Source organism: Arvicanthis niloticus, chromosome 9 (assembly GCF_011762505.2).
Source record: "Arvicanthis niloticus isolate mArvNil1 chromosome 9, mArvNil1.pat.X, whole genome shotgun sequence".
Classification (NCBI taxonomy): domain Eukaryota; kingdom Metazoa; phylum Chordata; class Mammalia; order Rodentia; family Muridae; genus Arvicanthis; species Arvicanthis niloticus.
Window position 1 is genome coordinate 21,409,262 of NC_047666.1, and position 20,011 is coordinate 21,429,272.

The 20,011-nt window shown below is 40.5% G+C and overlaps 1 long non-coding RNA gene across 1 annotated transcript in view; it reads right to left on the minus strand.

The window, feature by feature from the left end:
* Nucleotides 1-2,644: 2,644 nt before the first annotated feature.
* Nucleotides 2,645-20,011, minus strand: part of LOC143443620 (uncharacterized) — a 75,561-nt gene continuing 58,194 nt past the window's right edge. The window contains exons 4-5 of the long non-coding RNA XR_013112754.1: nucleotides 4,851-4,932; nucleotides 2,645-4,252 (exon numbers count right to left, since the gene is read on the minus strand). This is a non-coding gene — a long non-coding RNA (uncharacterized LOC143443620). The remainder of the gene's footprint in view (nucleotides 4,253-4,850; nucleotides 4,933-20,011) is intronic.

Below are 20,011 nucleotides of genomic sequence, written 5' to 3' on the forward strand. Positions count from 1 at the left end.
GTTGTTTGTTTGTTTGTTTGTTTGTTTCGAGACAGGGTTTCTCTGTATAGCCCTGGCTGTCCTGAAACTCACTCTGTAGACCAGGCTGGCCTCAAACTCAGAAATCCGCCTGCCTCTGCCTCCCAAGTGTTAGGATTAAAGGCGTGTGCCACCACTGCCCAGCATCTCATTTCCTTTTATTCCACATTATTTTTATTAGCTCTCAGGAATGCATGTTTTTACTGAATGTATTAAATAGCTAGGATATATATATATATATATATATACATATATGTATATATATGTATATATATATATATATATATATATATACATTCTTTTGAATTAGCCTAAGTCGTTGTTACTTTTTCCTACATTTTATATGCTTGTTTTATTGCAATCTTCATAACCTCATTAGTAAAATGTACAATAAGGTGGGTACCTTATTACCTCTGAATTTATACAACACCACCTGCACTTCCATATGTCATTTATATCCTCAATAGGGTACAGAGGAAATTTGGGGTTCTCCTTGATCTGGCAGTTACCTGTGAAAAAGCTATTTATTTTTGTTGTTATTATTTTATTCTTTTGAAGTTTTAACCATTAGGGTTCTTTAATGAATGCATTCTTAGGTACCTATAATTTTGTCATGTGATGATGGACAGAGATGGTGGTCTTCATGATTTCTGACTTTGGAATCATTTTAAGTACTTTCTCTGTAATCCCAAAATAGAGAGAGGGCTTTCTAAGTCTTCTATAGGAGCTAAATATACGTCCTTTCTTCGTAAGGTCTATACTTAGATGTATTTATTAAGTCACCCCATTGCTTTGCTCTATAATTTTGCTAAAATACGTGCACCAGTAGCCTCGTGAGAATAAAAGCAATGAAAGGAGACATGTTGGGTGTCTTAGTGTCTAAAAACAGCCTTATTTTCACACTTGATTGGTGACTGGGTTAGATAGACAATTATATATCGGGAATTATTTGAAAGCCCTGCTCCACTGTGTTCTGGTACCCACAGTCATTTATGTGCTCTGCATGCAGATTTATATTTGTCTTCTTTATTTGGCAATGACCCAGAGAGGTTTTACAGTCTCTCCAGATATTGCGTTTCTGTCAAATTATCCTTGTATGCACAACATTTTCTCTGTGTGTGTTTCACTGTAATCTTATTTGCAGAATAAAGGTTCATGCAGCTTCATTTATCATGAAGTCTCCTCTTTATTATAAAATAACACTCACTGTCCTACTTAGCATTTTTTTCTGTAAATGTTATCTTTGTGTTTGAATTTTTTCACTTGCATTTACCTAACATAACTTTGAGCACTGACTGGAAATATTCTGCATCATCTTGTTTTAGCAATATCCTTTCCTGTGAGGAAGAGATGGTTCAATTTTGTTCTGCAAGCAAAGAAAATATATTTTTTCATGGATGAGCTTTTCTTTTTTCTGCCTGTTGTTCCTTTATATTTGGTGCCTTCTCTGAGTCGATTTTAGTTAAAATGATTACAGCTTTTGCATCTTAATATTTCTTTGCTGTGTTAAATCTCATTCCTTTGCCTTTTCTGCTGTAAGCATTTAATATTCACTTAACTAATACTAAACTTGAATATGGCTATTCTCTTAAAATTGTGCACATGTGCATGTGTGCATCCCGAAGAGGCCATCTGGTCTCCAGGAGCTGAAGTTAGAGGTGATTGCAAAGCACCCCATGTGGGTACTAAGAATTCAATCTTGATCTTTTTCAAGAAGGGTGAGCCTTCTTCTTAACTACTAAGCCATCTCTCCTACCCCAGAAAATTCTTCCTCTTAAGACTCTAAGTAACTTTTAACTTTTACTTCATTACTTAATTTTGAGTTGGAGATAAAAATTATTCCATTTCTCTCTTATGTAGTTTTATACTTCTAATATTATATAAAAATCTTATTTAGCCACAGCCATCACGCCACAGATGCACCCCAAGTCCCTGCTGAACACATGCTGACAGCTGCTGAAATCCTCACCACTGGGCTACACTGCTAGAAAAACCATTAAGTGCCACTTTATTGAGCTTTCTCTCTTTCTTCATAGAATAAAAACTATAAAATGATGGCAGGTTGTTGGGAGCCGACTTTAGTAGAAAGCGGCTAGATCAACTTTGCAGCCATCTGGAACCATATACCCTGATGAAAGACTTGGTTGTCAAAAGCCTATAACAGCTGAAGCACACTCTGATAAATATATTGTTTATCCCACATAGCTTGTTTTGCTGTTTAATGACCTCAGCTGTATGGTGCACGTGGTAAAATGTTTTCACCTGTGTTCTCCTGCTTGTGTATATAAATACCTCAGAATTCCCTTCAATGAGGGAGACTTGAGAAAATAGAAGAGACTGAATCACACCCTGTCTTGTCTCCATTCTTCGCGTCTCTTGCCCCAAGAGCCACACTCTCTCTTGACCAGAGCACTTAGCCCCCAAAGCGTTGAGGCAAAGTGTTGAGGCAGAGTGTGGGCCTCAACAGCAGGTTTTACAACACACGCATTTACTTAAGTATCTGGGCCTGATTTAAGTCAAATATCAGTGCCCTGTTTTCATCGCAGATAATTTTCACTAGAAAATTATTCATACTTGCCCCAGAACATTTCATTGTTTTTCATTGATGATTTATTCGTGTGTCTGTGTCACACATGCACTTTAAAAGTTGGTAGGCCATAATTTCAATCATCTGAGGACGTCATTTAAACCAGGCCTAACATTAGCAATAGTGAGTACCACTGCTCTGAGAGAGGGCTTTTCTTCTTGGAAATGTATGTACCTTCAACTCTTTATATAACATGAATAGCCTTTATTACAAGAAATTGGCGCACAAGGTCATGAGAATTTTTTTAAGCTTAGTGTTTATTTTTTTTATTTGTGTGACTGTGTGTAAATCTATGTCAGGTGTATTAGTGCCCGAGGAGTCCAGAACAGGACAGCAAATCCCACAGAGCTGGAGTCACAGGTGGGTCAAGTCACTTGACACAGCACTGGGACCTGAACTTGGATTGTCCATAAGCAGAAAGAGCTCTTAATGCTTGGGCCTTTTCTCCAGCCCTCTGTGACAGGTTGTTTGTTTGTTTGTTTGTTTTTATTTGTTTTATTTTATGTGTGGGAATGTGCTATCTGCATGAATATATGTGCACCCTGTATGTGGCTGGTGTCTGTGGAGGTCAAAAGAGTGTAACGTTTATGAACCATCACTTGGGTGCTGGGGACTAGATCCCTGTCCTCTGCAAAAGCAACAAGTAATCTTAATTCTAAACTATCTCTCCACCACCCACCCAGTCCTGTATGGTCAATTTTAGTGCATCATGGATTCAAAGGGCAGTTTGAGACTGGAGAACAAGATTTTTTTTCATTCAGTCTAAGTTAAAGCTAACAAAAGTTTCCTCTTGATTCTAACCTCATGCTGATAAACTAGAGAAAATGGATAAATACAAAAAAAAAAACTTTGAGTTGATTCTGGCTTCTAGATATGATGGTGATACAACTTTATCAGGCTTTCTCTCATTCCATTGTATAAAACCTACAAAATGGTGCCAAGTTTTTCAACAAAATCACTTGTCTAATACTTGTGCCTGACCTAAGTCATTAATCAGTGCCCTGATTCATCACAGATAATTTTCACTGGAAAATTATTTATATTTACTTATCAACATTTCAAGCTTATATTCCTGTTAAGAAAATCTGGATGAAATGTTTACAAGTTTTTTTTTTTTTTTTTTAAAAGAAAGTCTATTTAAAGAATCAGGGAACTGTAAAGACAGCCAGATCAGACAAAGCCAAAATAACAAAAGCAGGAGCTAGACATTATGGGGACATTGGATGATCCAGGTTTTTTAATTATTCAAGGGGAGAGTGTTAGGGATTTTCCTTCCTTCAAAACTTGGCAGATTATGGGTAGCACAGAATTAACAAGTATAGAAATAGGCCAGGCGCAGGTCTGTGGCTACATGGAATGAGAGCCTAGTTTCACATCACCAAAGAGAAAAGGTTGGCACCCCTCTGACGAGATGCCCAAGACTTCAGGAGCCAAGATCCCATTCAAAGAGCAATCTCAGCACAAGCAGACTGACTCTAGTTGCTGTTCTCTTCCGAGTTAGCAGGGTTCTCAAGATGAACAGCTGATGATGCTGGGGAGAAGCTGTTCCAGAGAGCCGGTTCTGAGATCTCATCACAGATCTGAAGGAGTAAAGATTAGAGTTCAGAACACTCCCAAGGAGGCCAGCTGTGGTTCCTGGAGGATTAGCTAAAAAACAAAAACAAAACCACAAACTGTCAGTTAATAGAGATGTACAAAGGCAACATCTCAGCCTCCAGTCAAGTCAATTCTTACAAATCCAGATGTAGAACATGTGACCCTACACCCACCTGTGACAACAGTTCTCTTGAAGGAAGATATTACCACCCCGAAATTCTATACAATGTCCACACAGTGTTTGGCATCCCACCAAAAAAACAAGGAAATGAAAAATTAGACAATAAAAATGGATTCACAGATGGCTTAATATCTGCCCAAAACAAATAGGTACTTAAAAGCAACTGTGGACCCAACAAGATGGCTCAGTGGGTAAAGATGCTGCCAATCAAGATGACATGAGTTCAATATCCAAAACCTCACAGTGGGAAGAGAAAACTAAAACCTGCAAGTTAGTTGCCCTCTGGTTTCCACATGGGTTCATGGCACACACAAAAAAATAAATAAAAATATCATTAAATTTAAAAATGAAAATAAAAGCAACTGTGGAGATCAGGATGTAGTATAGTTGGTAGAGTGATACCTAACATGTATGAAATCCTATTCTTCAACCCTAGCACTACATAAAACTGTATATGTAACGTGGTACCTGTCATCCCAACACCTGGGAGGTGGAGGCAGAAGGATAAGTGCAGGATGATCCTCAGATATCCAGTGAGGTTGACGCCAACCTAGGATATATGAAACCCTGTCTCAGAATAAAATTTAAAAAAATAAATGAGTAACTAAATAATAGGCAACTTGAAGTAATATGATCAATAATGAAGAAAATGGATAGGAAAAATTATTTCAACTGATAATCAAATTAAAATCTGTAAGTAAAAAAATAAATAAAAGTGAGCATTGAACTGATAATCAGGAGAACAGATCACACCCATCATTTAAAAAAAAAAAAGGCAAGAACTAAGAATGTGTGAAATGAGGAGATAGGCATTTAGTAATTATTTGAATCATCCGTGAATCAAAACTAAGTGTTCGTTCACTCAGGCAGAGTACACATATATATTAGCACATCACACTGGTCAGTACACCATAGCCTCTGAGCTTAAGTATACTTTGAAATGTCAACACAATGACAAAGATACCTCAGAGGAATACCCAATGTTTGATAAGCATGGTTATCCATAAAATGTCTCAGCTAAAGTTTAGAGAGGAAGATACAGAAAAGAATATAGTAAGATACTCAAACCTCAAATTGGAGTATCAGAAAAAAAAAAGACAGGGTGCCATTCGTGAAGAGAGAAGGGTACTGGAAAAAGGTGAAGAGTAAACACTTCCCATGCAAAGGACTCAGGGTTGGTTCCCAACTTTCATACCCAGTGGCTCCCAACCTCTTGTAAATCCAGCTCCAGATATAATGTTCTCTTCTGGTCTTGTAAGCATTACACTCATATGCATATACTCACACACAAACATACATACATATACATGATTTACAAATAAAATACATCTCTAAAAAAAAAGAGACAACTATTTAAAGGTTTCTAAGCCTAATTAAAGAAAGGAATCCATAGGCAACTCTTTATTGAAATCCTACATGTGTTTCCAGGGACATTTGAAGTCATGCTGAAGATTCTTGATCAAGCCAGAATAGAATGAGCTACACGTAGATTAACTACTGAGTTTTGTGTCAATGTAGCTAATGAGTACACACCAAGACAGAAGCGATAACAGCTTGTCATTGTTGCTTTAGAAGTGTACATATATGTTGGGAGCCGACTTTAGCAGAAAGTGGCTAGATCAACTTTGCAGCCATCTGGAACCATATACCCTGTTAAGAGATTTGGTTTTCAATAGCCTACAACAGCTGAAGCACACTCTGATATCCCACATATTTTGTGTTGCTGTTTACTGCCCCCAGCTGCAAGGTGCACGTGGTAGTCACGCCTGCAAGGCATGCAGTTCACGTGCTGTCCACGTGCTATCTACACCATACATGCTCATAAGGCACACGTGCTATCCACGCCTGCAAGGCATTGCGGTGCACGTGCTGTCCACGCTATAGACGCCTGTAAGGCTTACGTCATATCAACACCTGCAAGGCACGTGGTATCCACGCGCCTACAAGGCACGTGGCAAAAGCCTATAAATAGCTCAGAATTCCCTTCAATAAATGAGACTTGATCAGAATCTCTGTCTTGTCTCCATTCTTCGCGTCTCTTCCCCTTTATCCCCACTCTCTCTCTCTCGCTAGACCCTGACCCTCGGACCGGAACGGGCAGTACGGGCTGCAACAGTTTGGCGTCCAACATCGGGCTCCAGTAAGCGCACATATAGAAGCAGGGTGTGGTGGCGCACATCTGTAATCCTGGTACTACGAAGGAAGAGGCAGCAGCATCAGGAGTTCAAAGCCAGTGTTGGCTACACAGCAACTTTAAGTAGTCTACATGAAACCTTGTCTCAATAAAAGGAAAAAAAGTTAATAAATATGGCCAGCAAGATGGGTAAAGGGCCCCTTCAGCAAAATCTGAGCAACCTTCCCTGATATCCATGTCTAGGTAAAAAGAAAGAATAAGTTCCACAAAATTTTCCTCTGATTTCTACATGGCACGACACGTGTACACATATATACGATAACAAATAAATTTCAATGCACAGATTACTGGAATGGTTTCTGTAATGTCCTTAAGAACAAGGCCTGGTTTTGAATCTCATCACATAGCCTTGCTCCAGCTATGGTTTGTGAGCCAAGGGAGACTCAAATGAGACTGTGGCTTCTCTGAAATCATTTGAGGCTGAGATCAAGGCCAACCTTATAACTGAAGCAGGACTCCCAATTTGGGGATGGAAAAAGTGGGCATCCTGTTGATACAGGATCACCAGGGCCTGCTGCTTCCTTCCATCCTGTCTCAAATCAGTCTTTCTGTGAGTGTGAGCACCCTTCGGTTCACACAATCCACAAAATCAAAACATACTTTTCAAAAAGCCCCTCAAATCCCCAGTAGTATAGATTTATTTTAAAAGACAGCTTGACACACTGTAGAAAGACTACTGAACACTGGACACAGAGCATAGATCTTCATTGCCCAGAGGTAGGGAGATGAGTCTGAGAGGCTTTTAGCCAGCTTGTGCTTGCCAAATTGTCTCTAGTGGTCTTATGAGGTTTGCACATTTTAATGAAAAAATGTAAATGAGTACTAGTGTGTTTCCGTGCAAACATTTGCTTTCTAGCCTCTATGTCTCAATCTCCAGTGTGCATACAGACACACACACACACACATCTCTTTTTATTAATATTACCTAAGATAAGGTCCAGTTTTTTACTTAGGAAAATGCTCAATATTTCAGGTCTGACTATTCCCATTTCTCTCTCCCCAACAGTGTGGGTGCCTGATACAAGAAGGGAACAGAACCATCCTGAGAGTTACCGAAAGACTGTTAACAAAGGAACCCTTAGATGCCTTGGTTCTCTGTTTCCTTCCTAGTTTCTGCTAAGAGTGCAAGACACTTGGCCTCATCTTCAAAGGTTATATTGAAGCCTTTGTTCTGAAGAGGGGCCCCAGATCTCAAAGAAGAGGGAAATTTATCAAAATATGAAGACAGTAATGGGAGAAAAAAAAAAACTCCCCTAATGATTCCTTCCTGGTGTTAGGGTAGACAGATCCTTAGTGGATGACAATATTTGTCGTATAAACATGAGAATATGAGTTCAAATTCTACCACCCGAGTAGAAAGTTAGTAATAGTTTACCAGTAACCCAAATATTGGAGGGGTCTAAGACAGGCAGATCCTGGAGCTCCTTGCCCAGCCAGACTAGACAATGTAATGATTTTTCTAGTTCAGCAAAAGACTCTGTCTCAAGACAATCAGTTGGAAGCAACAGAGGACATGACATGATGAACTACTCTGGCCTCTGAATGAGTGTACATGGGCAGGCACACCTGCACACTCACATGCATATAACACACACAAACAAGGCAGCACACACAGAGACAATATTTTAAAAGCAGCCTTCACCAGCTTTAGCTTATGTGATAAGATGGTAGCGTGTTCAGAGTCTCAACAACCACATGCTTTTATAATCTTATAGGTAGCCACAGATTTATGGCTGACTTCATTACTGAATTATGATCATGAGATGCAATACCCACACATTTATGAACTTCTGTGAGACTGGTTTCTATAGACACTGTGGTTACAGATTCTTCTCTTTCCAAACAAGAGCAACACCGCCTCTTCTTTAACCATTTAAAACCCCACATCCTGAGCCTCTGCAAATTATTGAGAAAATATCTTTTCCATACTGTAGTTTTTAAAGGTATTCTTTCTTCAGTCATGTTTATTAGCTCTACGTGAAGCAATAATCAAACCTTCACAGGTGAAGAGCAAAGAAGACCTTTCTTTTTGAAAGTTAACTTCTCTGACAGTTTCCTGTGTGTTTGTAATGAATTTTTGCCATTTTCAAACATGGCCACATTCCCCTCTTCTTGCTCCTTTTGCTAAAACCCTTCTTCTCAAACTCTCAACCCCTGAGCTCAGTAGGTATTGCTTACGTGACCATGGCTGAGAGGTTATGTACCAGAGCATGGACAATTTACAGATGGCTACACCACTGAAGAAAGTGATTCCTCCTTCCCCAGCAACCACTAACCTCAGGAAACGTGGGATCTTATCAGCCCCTCCTCCACCCATGATGAAATGTTAATTGGCCCAGTCTGGTGCTGGTCTTATATTGGTAACCATAGCGATTCTGACTTCACGAGTGCAGCAGCCATCTCACACGTAGACGATGCCTTTTTGCAAAACATCTTCCTACCCCCAAGGCTTCCATTCTTCCTTCCCCGTCTATGATGCTCCCTGAGTGTCTTAGTTACTTTTCCATTGCTGTTATAAAATACCATGATCAAGGCAAACTTACAGAATAAAGGGTCTATTAGGTCTTACTATTCCAGAGGGATAAGAGCTCATTACTATCACACAAGGAAAATATGCTATCAGGGTAGAAAGGTTTCCATCTTGAATTACAAGCAGGCCATGAAACACTCTCAAAATCCACCCTCAATGACATGCTTCACCCAGCGAAGCCACTCCTCTTAAACTGCCCAAACAGTGCCACCAACTGGGGACAAAGTGTTTAAAATGTCTGAGACTGTGGGGGACATCTCATTCAAACTACCACACCAAACAAGACAAATCTAGGGTACTTGACCCCAACCCCACTAATTATGAAATTGCTATATATGTACAAAACAAATAAAAACTTGACTCTGTGATGCAGGAAGATAGAATGAGCCTAGGAATCCATATGTTCTTTATCCCATGATGCAGGAGGCTGGGATGCTTCTGTTGAGCGGCCAGAATGACTAACCACTATCCTGCCACAGCAATAGCTTTTTAACAATAACACTGAAGCACCAGGCCAAGAAAGGACAATGGTTTCTATACTGTCTGATTGATTATTTTTTACTCACCTTAGATGTTTGGTAGAGGTCCACTCTCCTTGATGACATTATTTTGTGTCTTGAGATATGTGCATGCCTACATCCGTGTGTGCATGTGTGTGTGTGTGTGTGTACATGCGTGTGCATGTGTGTATTTGTGTGTATGCACATGTGTACACATGTGTGTGCTTGCAAGTATGGTGCACACCTGTATGGAGACCTAAGGACAACCTCCAATGGCTTATTTTGAGACAGAGCATATCATTGGACTGGGGTTCAAAGAGTACCAGCCCTCCTTCTATCTCCATCTCCCCAGTACCCAGAGGACAAGCACTTGCCAATACAGTCACCATTTTTTTAACAAAAGTTCTGGCTATCCAAACTCAGACAAGCACTTGACTGAGCCATTTACCCAGCCTTGATGAAACTCTTAAGATATAAAATGATACATTAAAAACTAAACTAATTCTTTTCTTTGTGAGAGAATGATCCTCAGCCTCAGACATTGGCAGCATCACTGGGAGGGGGTGGGGAAACCGGCATGTAGACAATCCTGAACTGACAGGTAACACTTTGGGTTTAGAAAAAGCAGAAAGCAGTCTGTCTGACCGTTTTAACTTGTATTATGGTAGATGGAGAGATGGCTCACAGGCTAAGAATAAGACTGCTCTTCCAGAAGATCCAAGTTCAGTTTGCAGTACCCATATGGGGCACTGTATGTACGTGCACTGATATGATGAGGCCCACAGGAGGCGCACTGGAGGCTTCCTTAGCAAAGGCTGACTTTAGAACATATAGGACTGGGTTATAAGACGTCATGTACTCTTCTTTTTAAATAATACCTCTATTTATCCTTCAGAAATTTCCAACATTTATATATTTCCTTTATCACATTGTTCACGCACACTCTCTGCAGTGTGACAGCTAATCTTGGCTGTGAACATGGCCTACCTGGAAAGAAGAAAGCTCATCTGAGAGATTGCTTCCACGGACTAGCCTGTGGCCATGTCTGTGGGGCATTTTCTTGATTGTTAATTGATGGGGGTTGGGAGCAACACATGCTGGGCTGATTAGGCCAACTGTATAAGAATGATAGCCGGAAATGTGGGCCAGGGAACAAGCCAGTAAGCAGTGTTCCCCTATGGTCTCTGCTTCGGTTGCTGCTTGAGTCTCTGATTTTCCTCAAAGATGTATTTGGGCTGGGAAGTGTAAGATGAAATAAGCCCTTCCCCACCAAACTTGCTTTTTTTGATCATGGTTTTTATTACAGCAACAACAACAAAAAAAAAAAACCAAAGTAGAACATGGCCCTTCATTTCTCCCTGGCACCTCACTCAACACACCTCCCTCCTGACTTCCTGTTTTTTTTTTTTTTAAATTAAGTAATATTTATTTTTTTAACTCACTGAGGCCAACTAGTGCTCCCCATATGTGCATTAGTGTGAGGTCATCCACCCTGACAAGTGCAATTTACCAGTGGTAATTGCCCCGTCCCCCCCACCCAAAAAAAGGTTCTCCCTCTGTAAGAAACCACAAACTCTTCTTGGTTAAATAAATAAATAAAGGTTGCTTTGTGTACTTTAACCTGTATGTTAAAGTTTTAAAATCGTACTTGAAGATTGCTTTTTTTTATGTCTGACACTTTGAAACACTAAGTAGCATTTGGGGGAAACTAGCTTTAAAAATATATTTAAGCTAATAAGTCCAATACGCTCAAGCAGTAATTATAAGTTGAGAGGGGCATGTGAGCAAAGGATTAAAAAGAAAGACTTTCAAAAGTTCCCTTATCCACAAAAGCAACCAGACAGCTGGCAAGGGTCAGCCTCAGCTGGTTCAGGAGTGGGGCAATCCACGGAAGGTGTGCAGCATTCCCGAGAGCATTGGTTCCACAAAATCACAGCTGAATCTACACATTTTAATTGTCCCACTCTCGTGCCTACTTCTCCAATTCTGAAACCGCCTGGAAAGCCAATTGTCTGGCAGTTTCCTTGGGGTACAAAATGAAGCTGGAGTTCACACGAGGCTTCCAGAAGAAGCCATGTGTAGGAGTCTCTTTATCTGCCTGAGCTGGGAGCTCACCCAGTGTGAAAAGGCTTTCCCCTGGAGGCATCTGCGGGGAAGAATTCTGCTAATTGTTTAACTTCAAGGCTGCCTGTGGTGGTGGATGATGCTGAAGCAAAACCAAACTAATCTAAAGGTTTAAAAAAGGAAAAGCTGAGGAAAGAGGAGCGTACAGTAGCTTTGAACAGCCTAACTCTAAGGAATTCTAGGAGAACCATAGAGCCTCACAGATGCCAGAGGCTAGGAGGCCCCAGGAAAGATATGAGAAGACTTCAAATGCTATTTACTGTTGGGGGCCGACTTTTAGCAGAAAGCAGCTATCAGCTTTGCAGCCATCTTGAGCCATATACCCTGACATGAGACTTGGATTACAATAGCCTACAACAGCTGAGAACACTCCGATAATCTTGGTTTAGATACCTTGGGTGTGTGAGATTAAAGGTGTGTGAGATTAAAGGTGTGTGAGATTAAAGGTGTGTGAGATTAAAGGTTTGTGACTTAAGAGTGTGACCTAGAGGTCAGATTTAGAGACAAGACCTAAGGGCATGATTAAAGGTGTAACTTAGAGGCGTGGCTTAGAAGTGAGACATATAAAAGGCAGAGGCAGACAGAGAAAGCAACAGATTACTTGACATTAGTTAGAAGACACTTGGCTCTAGAGAGAATAATCAGACACTTTTAGGAGACACTTAGAGGAAGAAAGACTGAAGAATAAACGGGATTGAAACACAATGTCTGGACTCCATTCTTCGAGTCTGTCTTCACTCTCTCTCTTGCTGAACCCCGACCCGAGGAGCGGAGTGGCAGCTTGGACCAGGATACAGTGGCCGCCAAACGCAGGGCAGCCCGGGCCTCAACATTTTGCTCGGGCCACGACATTTTAGGCCACCCAAAGTGGGGCAGCCTAGGCCCCAACAATTTACAGATGACCTTCAGGTGAAGGCGGGAGGAGTGGCTCACAGTTAAAATGAGCATTGCTCTTGCAGAGGCTTAAGTTCAGTCCCCAGCACCCACTTCAGGCATTTTACAATGGGCTGGAACTGCAGCTTTGAGGATACAGTGACCTCTTCTGCTCTCCTCAGGCAACTGTATTCACATGTACACTGTTATGCACACACATATGCATAATTAGAAAACCAATTCCTTTTTTAAACGAGATAAAATAATCTGTAATCATTTCTAACCATTAAGCATAAAAGAACACGAATCTCCGCGGCCATGCACGGGGAAGATTACCGACTGAATATAAGGAGCTCAGAAAAGCTGCTAAGCAAAAAGCCATCAGCAATCCACCTTGGTGAAGAGACATTTATGCTGCCCCACAATGACAATTACTATTAAAGTTACCAACAAAGATTACAAGACACGCAAAGAACCAAGAAAGAGTGGCCCTGGAGACCTGACACTGCTAGGAATGGCACAGAGCTGGGGTTCCCTCCCTGACTGGAGTAGGCACAAACCACACCCAAACACCTGTTTGCACAGAGAGATCCTTTATTAAGCAGGGAAAAAATGTTAAAGTGGCTTTACGTGTAGCCACTGCACTTAAGGAGAGAAAAGGGGAGTCTGTATTAGAATGGGCTAGCATATGATGGTATATTTTGATTGGGCATTTAAATAGGTGAACCAAGGTAGGCTTTTTGATTGCTGGACTTCAAAACTTTCATAGGTGGACCTTAGTAGTCAGCCTCAGGAGAGAGTGGCCAAATAAGGGAATGAACTTTGGTGGCTAGCTTTAGAAATGTAATCTAATGGTTTTCAGCAAGGCAGAGGGAATATGGGAGAAGGGCAAGACCTGCCAGGCCAAAGTCCTGTCAGGCATACACCTGCAGTCCTGGCACTCTGGAGGCTGAGGTAGAAACATTGTGAGTTCAAAGCCAACCTGAGTAAGAGCTTTTCAAAAACGAAGGAAGAAAGGAGGGAGGAGGGAAGATGGCAGGGAGGGAGGGAAGTAGCGAGGAACTAGATCCGAGAAATAGAGAGCAAAATAGAATCTGAAGAAACTGAGACAATGAGCTTAAATACATCACTTTAAACCGATTAAAATTTCTAACTTTTTTTGTTTTAATGAATACTAAATAATTCTACTTAATATTTAATAATATAATATAAATATATAAATAATAAAAATAAATAATATTTAATTATTTAATAAGATAATCACTTTATTCAAACAACTGACGGTAAACATCAAGACAGTGCCTCATCAAATAAGAATATCAGTATACAGGAGGCAAATGGTTTTCTAAAGAACCACTGGAAAAATAAGTGTTGAAAGTATAACCAAAATGAAAAATCCACTAGAGTCGCTGACCAGCAAGATGAACTTCAACAAACTCAAGCAAATATCAATGGAGACCATCAGTCTAAAGAACAGGAAGAAGGAAGAACTAAGAAAAATTAGTAACATCTCAATGGTATCAACATGCACCATAGGAGTCCCAGACAAGTGTTAGGAGAAGACAGACAAGAGATGTGTGGTGCTGGGGGATGGGAGTTAATTAAAGGGCCCCAGACACTGTTTCTATTTGTGGAGCCAGGAAAGCTATGGCAAACCCCTCGCCCCTGTTTTCGTGATAAAGTCTCAATTTTTAAAATAACACCACGACTCAATCTTAAGGCAACAGACAAACTTTAAGCATCTCAAAAAAGGGTAAGAGACTGGGAGTTCGAATCCATTCAGAGAAAACATGAGGAAGAAGGTAGATTGTAAGCTCGCCAATGCAGAGATGGTGATGTAAGCAAGAATGCGCAAGAAAGACACAGTAACAAACCCAGGCACCTCGGCTATCTCCACCTGTCAAGACTAGTCCTGCCTCCACCTGCACGCTTTCTCTTTTACAAACCTTCCCATTTTTAGAAAAGTCAAATTCTTTGATAATGAATAGTAATACATGGTATGTCAAACTAACATCAGACACTAACGAGATAATAGTCGTCATTCACTAGGCTGATTCTCAATACACAGCTGTTTGGGGGTAAAATGATTTTTTCACGTCAACAATGATGGGAGAAATCATTTGATTTCCCAAGGAGAACTTTACCTTAAAAGAGTTCTCCCTCCTCTACATGCAAGTAAAGTGTCTTGGATTCCGTGCATCCGACGGTGATAGACAGGCACTCTGTTACAAGGTCACACTGCGTGTGTACTCCATAGATCTGGAGAGAGCCATACTCCATTCCTATTCTCGCTTTGATAAATCTTGCTTGTTGCCTCTTTCTTTGTGTCTTCCGGAGTTCTTGTTGAAGAGGGCATAAAAGCCAAGAGATACCAGAAACAAAACAAAGATACAAAACGCAGGAGGAATATTTGAAGAAATTATGTTTCAAACATTAGGAAAAGCTTCTTCACTATACAACTGAGAAGTTCAGTGAAGAGAAGGTGGATTAATCTCAGAGTCACGAGCTTCAACACAATCATGAGCTGTTAATTGTCCAAAGCAAAAGGAGGGTGTTGCAGATAGCAAGAGGGAATGCAGACACTGACTCCATACATCGTTATACAATGCAGTCAACACTGGCCATTAACTCCTCATAGAGATCTTACAAAATTTCCTTGGAGAAAAAAAAAAATAGACTTTTCAACAAATAGTACCAGAACCAATGGATAGTTCCACAAAAGAATTAAGACAGTCTTTGGTCATACACAATACATAATATTTTGAGTCTAAATGGATCAAAACCCTAATTTAAAGATTTACAACTACAAAAGACTTTAAAGAAAATGGAAGTATAAATCCTTGTTGACTTTGGGTTAGAAAATGACATTTATTTATTACCATGAGATGCACTAAGGAAAAAAGTAGATAAATATACCCCCCAAAAAAGATAAATACAAAGAAAAACATAATTTTACAAAGAAAATAGTTGTTAAACATTAAAACTTTTTGTGCTTCAGAAGACACTATCAAAAAATTAAATCTTCCTGCCATTTTCCCATGCTACCAATGGCAAGCACAAATGCCCAGGCGGATGCTCTCTGGAGTACCAACAAAGCTGAGAAGGAGGTCCATGCCAGCTCCTTTATCCAGCCTTGCTCCACAACAGTAGCTCTCCACTGATGTGAGGGGTCTTAGGAACCTCCCAACCATAAATTTCCTCTCATCACTACTTCATAACTTTAATTTTGCTACTGAGTTGTGTCTCAGTGTTGGGAACAGATAAAAGAACTCGCCCTAAATACTGCCATTTTGACTTCAGACTCCATTTTACCTATAGCATGAACAAAGTTCAAGTTCACAGGCCCCGGGGAAGCTGAGGACTTTCAGGAAGCACTTCTAATCGACAATAGTTCCCTAAAACATAGTGCCTGTTCCAAACAACAGAAAGAACAAATGAATTTGATTGGTTGGGTAGAAACAATTACATTCAATGTCAGTTGACAATGATGGAACACTCGGGGAAGTCCCTAATGCCTGAGTTCTGATTTATAACTGTAACTTAGCTCTGATGCTCACGGGTTCTTGTGCTTATAAAGCCTGCTTCAGCCCCTGCTTAGAGCTGCCATAAGAACCAAGGCTCCAGGTCCTTGTTTGGTAGCCCGGATGAATCAGCGATTCTGCCTATGTGGTGAGAATAGTAGCAAAAATCTGCTGTTTCATGAGCTCACTGGTGTTTTTGCTACCCTTCCTTGTGTCACAGAATGAACACAGTGTGTCAACAGTTTCTAAGCCCCTCAGAAATACGCATTTTCCAAAGGTCACATCCCATAGACTGAAAACAGCTGCTCCAAAGTCATTGCCCAATTTTAACTGTAATGATGAAGCATGAATACATTGGTAAATTTTAAACCACTGCTGATCACACATTTGAGAAAATCACCACAAACCTCTCAGGCAGGTTAAAGAATTGTGGGGTAATGAGTCCCAGACCAAAGATCTAGAAAAATGCCCAGGTGATCTGCCGCCATCTTACTGATTTCTTTTATTGTTCTGACAGCCTCAGTGCTAACATGGAGCATGAAGAAGCAAGACAAAAACACACAGGAAAAAATTCCTGTGATTTTTTTTTTCTGAGGATATGAAACATATGTGTAAATGAAGTGCCTCAATGGGGAAAAAAAAGAAAGCAAAAAGATAATCCACAGAATGGAAGAAAACGTGCAAATTGTACAGTTGACGAGTCTAACATCTAACATGTAGATTATTATACAAAGAACTACCACCACTTGACAGTGTTAAAAGAAATTATTGGATACAAAAATGAGTAAAAGATCTAGACACTTCTACAAGAAGATAAAGAAAATGGCCAAATAAGGACATGAGAAGAGGCATTCACCCCATTCTTTATGGAAACTGAATCAAAACTACAGTGAGCTACCGATTCAAACCACCAAGATGCTCTAATCACAGAAATGGCCAATGTGGGGAAATTGGAATTGTCATTCTCTGCTGGAGAGGATGGAAAATGGTGATAGCTGGTTTGCAAAATACTGAGGCACTTCTTTAAAAAGTTGAATGCGTGGTGAATGTAAGATCCAGCAATTCCATGCACAGAATGAATATATATTTGTATTCATGTAACTAAAGTATGTTCATAACAGCGTAAGATATAGAATAGTTAGCATGATCCTAATGTCATCAGTTGGTAAATGAGTCTACAAGCTGATGTTTGTGTGTTCACATAAAGTAGAATAATATTCAGCCATAAAAAGCCTTTGGACCATTGATGAACTTGGAAAGTTTTCTGTTAACTGAATAAAGACAGGCAAAAGGATATTCAATGTATGTATTCTTTTACATGCAGTGTGCCTGCTAGTAAACCCATAGAGGCAGAAAGTAGACTAAAGGTAGCCATGAGGGGGGAAAGGTCATCATAAGAGGAATGTAGCTTCTTCTGAGGACAAAGAAATGTTGTGGATCAGAACAGAAGGCAGTGATGTTTGCACAGCCATTTGGCTATATGAAAAATATTGATCGCAGGCTTCAAAAGAACAAATGTTATCCTATGTTGTTGCAGGAGATATTTAAAACGGTGACACTCAATCTTGTATTATGGAGCAACCATGTTCCTGACTAGGCTAGGCCTGAAGCCATGAGTGAGCAGCAGAGGTGTGATCTCTCAGGTGGCCAGAGATACCAGCCCTGCCACCCACGAGTAGATGGCTCTGCCAATCTTCCATGCTGTCTCTACAAGGCTAGGTTGTGCCCAGGCCATCCTGCCATCCATGCGGGCCTGGTAAGAAATAAGACTCTAATGCTTAAATAATAATCAAAGGCTTTATATGTTTTGTAATGCTCAATAACAATATGCCCATACAATTAGAGTTGTTTCCCAATTAGCTAACCTAAATACAAGTTTTTACCCGTGACTGCTCTCCATACCTGTGTGTTCCTTCATCCTCCTGCATCTCTGCTCTCTCTAGCTCCTCCTCTTCCTTTTCCTCTTCCTCTCCTTACTCCTCCCACCTTAGCTCCTCCTATACTTTGTGTTTTAGCTAAATGAATAGAATAAAAGTTGAGTATCTGCGTTTTATTTTAGTCACGGTTATAGACACTTGGGTTTCAGCTAGGATAGTTTCCGTCTGATATGTGTGTGTGTGTGTGTGTGTGTGTGTGTGTGTGTAGACTTTCTTCACCACATGCTGGCCCTTGAGCAGATGTGTGTCCTCATTCTAAATGTTCCTCCTGGGAGTTGCAGAGCAGTTCTGGAAGACATTTACATAATAATCTCCTAGCTTCAGAAGAAAAGAAAAAAGAAAGGCTGAACTTGTGTGTACGAAGCTTAGCCTGCCCTGGCCCAGGGAGTCTTATATGGAATAAATAACAGGTCAGTAAAAGAGATGGAGACTTCTTTCTTCATCATCCAAGAATAAAAAGAGCCCAGAGTGGTACCAACTGCCTGTAAGGTAGAAGCAGGAGGATCAGGAGTTTAATGCTCTCCTTGACTACACGGTAAGTTTAAGTAAGGTCAGCCTGACATACAGAAAACCAATCCTGAAAAACGGGGCAGGGTGGAGGATATAAAACCACCATGCTTCTTTCTGCACCGTTTGTTAAAATCTTGAAGTATAGTAATAATCCTCACATGAACTTCTAGGGAAACCATGAGGCAAGACTTCAAGAATCAGCAGGGGAGACAGTGGAGTCCATCCTTGGAAAGCAGGCATCAAGGTCGATGGGTTAAGAGGAGACAAGACCAGCCTCAGTCAGTGAATCTAGGCCAGAAGATGTTGTGGTTACCATTTTGTGAGTGTGCTGCTGCTGCTGCTGCTGCTGCTGCTGCTGCTGCTGCTGCTGCTGCTGCTGTCTTGGCCTAGCACCTCAGATGAGGCTTAAGCCATTTGAAGGCACTCTCAAGAACACTTGAGAAAGGGTTCCTGCAGGGTGGCTGATTAGCTCTGGAACCTCTGAGGGAAGGACTTCCCAGCTAGGCAAGACAGCAGCATGTTCTGGAACAGAGTGACAATGAGTAGAGAGGGTCAGTAAGCCAGAGCAATGACAATTGGTTGTGGGATTTTTTTTTTTTTTTTTACATTGAATCCCTTAAGTTTTCTCTGGCCTTAATACAAAACCAAACCAAACAACAACAACAAACTCTTTATTAAAGGTTAACCATGGCCTTCTCATTTCATGCAAACTAATAAAAATATGTCTGTTTCATTCTGTCAATAATTAGTGAAATTATTATTGGTAACTAGTGTCCAGACCCCTGGTATCATGGTGGGTAGGGATGGGACAGATATGCTTGGAGTTCTTTCCACAAGGAGAACGCTCCATGGCTGAACTGGACCGTCCAGTCTTATTTTGCTGATGGAACCAATTGGTTTTCCTATGGAAACAATTGAAAACAAGAAATCCAAGAGGGGATTAAAGATATGGCTCAGTGGGTAAGAACACTGATGTTTAAGCTTAGGGACTGCAGTTCAGGTCCTAACATTCACATAACAACCTAAATATAACAAAGCGTACCTGTTACCACCAGCTTAGCCCCAGTTTCAGTAGGAGATGCTATCTCAAATAGGAAGCAGAAATTCATAGAGGAGATTATCCAACACAAAACACACATAGAGAGAAAGAGACAGAGAGAGAGACAGACAGAGAGAGAGAGAGAGAGAGAGAGAGAGAGAGATATTCAGGAACATGCTAAGATACTTGCTAACACCAGAAAATGAAAATTTCCCCAGGAAATGGCATTTTAAGCATGCTTAATTTCTTTTCTTCACACCCCCAAATATACATGCTAAATGAACGTTTAAGTCCCAATCTTGACATGTATAATGAAACCAGGTGTCAATCACATAGCATCTCCACCTGCCACCAACTCAGTTGTACTATGGATCCTTGCCCCCAATCACCTGTTATACTTC